A 2,621-nucleotide genomic window follows, 5' to 3' on the forward strand; every position below is an offset into this window, starting at 1 on the left:
ACAATAAGAAACAATTGGATAAAAAATGGGCCAAAGACCTTAACAGACACCTCATCAAAGATTTACAGATAGCAAATAAACATAGAAATATATTCTCTACATCATACATCATGAGGGAAATGCAAATTAAAACGACAATGAGATACTACTATACACCTATTAGAATGGCCAAAATCTGGAATACTGACAACACTAAACGCTGACAAGAATGTAAAGCAACAATAAATCTCATACATTGTTGGTAGAAATACAAAATTGTACAGTGATTTTGGAAGACAGTACAGCAATTTCTTACAAAATAAAAAATACTCTTACCATAAATTCCAGCAACAACACTCTTTGGTATTTCTCAGAAGTGTTTAGAACTTATGGCCACACAAAACCTGCATAAAGATGTTTGTAGCAGCTTTATTCATAATTATCAAAACTTGGGGGAACCAAGATGTCCTTTAACATCTGATGAATGGATATTAAACTATGGTATATCTAGACAATGGACTATTATTCAATACTTTTAAAAAATGAGCTATCAAGTTATAAAAAGGCATTGGAGGAAACTTAAATGCATATAACCAAGTGAAAGAAGGCAATCTAAAAAGACTACATACTGTATGATTCCAACTATATGATATTCTAGAAAAGAAAAATTATGGAGATGATAAAATGATCAGTGGTTGCCAGAGGTTGGGGGAGAGAGGGATAAATAGGCATAGCACCAAGGACTTTTAAGGACCAGTGAAACTACTTTATACTATATTATAATGGCAGCTACATGTCATTATAAATTTGTCCAAACCCATACAATGTACAACACCAAGAGCGAACCCTAGTATAATTATAGATTCTGGGTGATAATGAGGTGTCAATGTAGGTTTATCAATTGTAACAAATGTACCACTGTTTTGTTTAATAATGGGACAGCCTTTGCATATGTCAAGGCAGAGGGTATACAGGAAATCTCTCTACCTTCCCCCCCAAACTTGCTGTGAACTTAAAGTGACCTAGAAGTAAAGTTTATTTTTGAAAAACAGAAAAATAAAAAATCAAGAGAAACTATCAAACTGCTTTTCACAACAGCTCTATCATTTTACGTTTCCACCAGCAATGTATAAATGATCTAGTTTCTCCACAGCCTCACCACTATTTGGTGTTTTTACTAGTTTTTATTATAACCATTATGATAGGTGTGTAGTGTTATCTAAATATGGTTTAATTTTCATTTCCCTATTTGCTAATGATGTTGAACTTCTTTTCATGTGTTTGTGATCTGCATTTCCTTATTGGTGATATACCTCTTCATACCTTTTGCTCATTTATAATTATATTGCTTTTTGTTTACTCAAGCTTTGAGATGTCTTTATATTCCTACATACTAATTCTTTGCTTGGATAACTAGTTTGCAAATATTTTTCTCTTAGTTTGTAGATCATCTTTTCATCCTCTTAACAAATACTTTTTGTAAAGCCAGTGTTGTTAATTTTGATGAAGTCAAAATGATTATTTCTTCTGGATTGAGCTTTTGGTGTCAAGTCCAAGACCTCTTTGCTTAGATCCTGAAGATCTTCCTCTATGTTTTTTGTTTTGTTTTGTTTTCTTACTAAAAGTTTTATAGTTTCACATTTTACACCTAAGTTCATGAACTATTGCAGTAATTTTCTTACAAGGTATAGGGCAAGTTTCATTTTTTTGTTATGTATGTCCACTTGCTTCAGCACAGCTTGCTGAAAAGTCTATCCTTCATCCATTGAATTGCTTTGGCAACTTTAAAAAAAATTATATTGTGAGTGTATTCCAGGGTTTTTATTATGTGTCGTTGAGGTACTAATCCCTCTACTAATACCACACAGTCTTGGTTAAAGTAGCTATGGGAAATGTCTTGAGCTTTCCTGTGACGAGCAAGTAGAACGAGGCAGGAACATGGACGTCGGGCTTCTGGTTTTCATCTTGAAGACACCTTTAACTGCAAAGATGGTCAATGCACCAAAAACCCGAATGACTTTCTGTAAGAAATGTGGAAAGCATCAGCCTCACAACGTGATCCAGTATAAGAAGGGAAAAAATCCCCTGTATGCCCAGGGAAAAAGGCTCTATGATCAGAAGCAGAGTGGCTATGGTGGGTAAACAAAGCCAATTTTCTGGAAGAAGGCTAAAAGCACAAAGAAGATCGTGCTGAGGCTTGAATGTGTTGAGCCCAACTGCAGATCCAAGAGGATGCTGGCCATTAAGAGTGGCAACATTTTGAACTCGGAGGAGATAAGAAGAGAAAGGGCCAAGTGATCCAGTTCTAAGCTTTGGGAATCTTTTGTTCTTCTATTTTTAAGAGGAAAATGTGGAAGCTGTAAAAAAAATTGTCTGTATGAGAATAAATACAGTGATAGTCTTAAAAAAAAGAAGTTTTGAAACTGCGTATAGTGATTCCTCCAGATTTATTTTTTTAATATGTTTACTATAGTTCCTTTACGTTTGCCATAAAATCTGTGCAATAATCCTTTTTTTTTTTTTTTTTTTTTGCGGTACGCAGGCCTATCACTGTTGTGGCCTCTCCCCTTGCGGAGCACAGGCTCTGGATGCGCAGGCTCTGCGGCCATGGCTCACGGGCCCAGCTGCTCCACGGCACGTGG

General features: G+C 35.5%; 1 pseudogene; it reads left to right on the forward strand.

Moving 5' to 3' along the window:
• The first annotated feature begins 1,968 nt into the window (after nt 1-1,968).
• LOC114884584 lies at nt 1,969-2,288 on the forward strand (annotated as a pseudogene).
• The last annotated feature ends 333 nt before the right edge of the window (nt 2,289-2,621 follow it).

The sequence above is a fragment of the Monodon monoceros genome, unplaced genomic scaffold (genome assembly GCF_005190385.1).
Source record: "Monodon monoceros isolate NGI ecotype Baffin Bay Population unplaced genomic scaffold, NGI_Narwhal_1 Super_Scaffold_5, whole genome shotgun sequence".
Taxonomy (NCBI): domain Eukaryota; kingdom Metazoa; phylum Chordata; class Mammalia; order Artiodactyla; family Monodontidae; genus Monodon; species Monodon monoceros.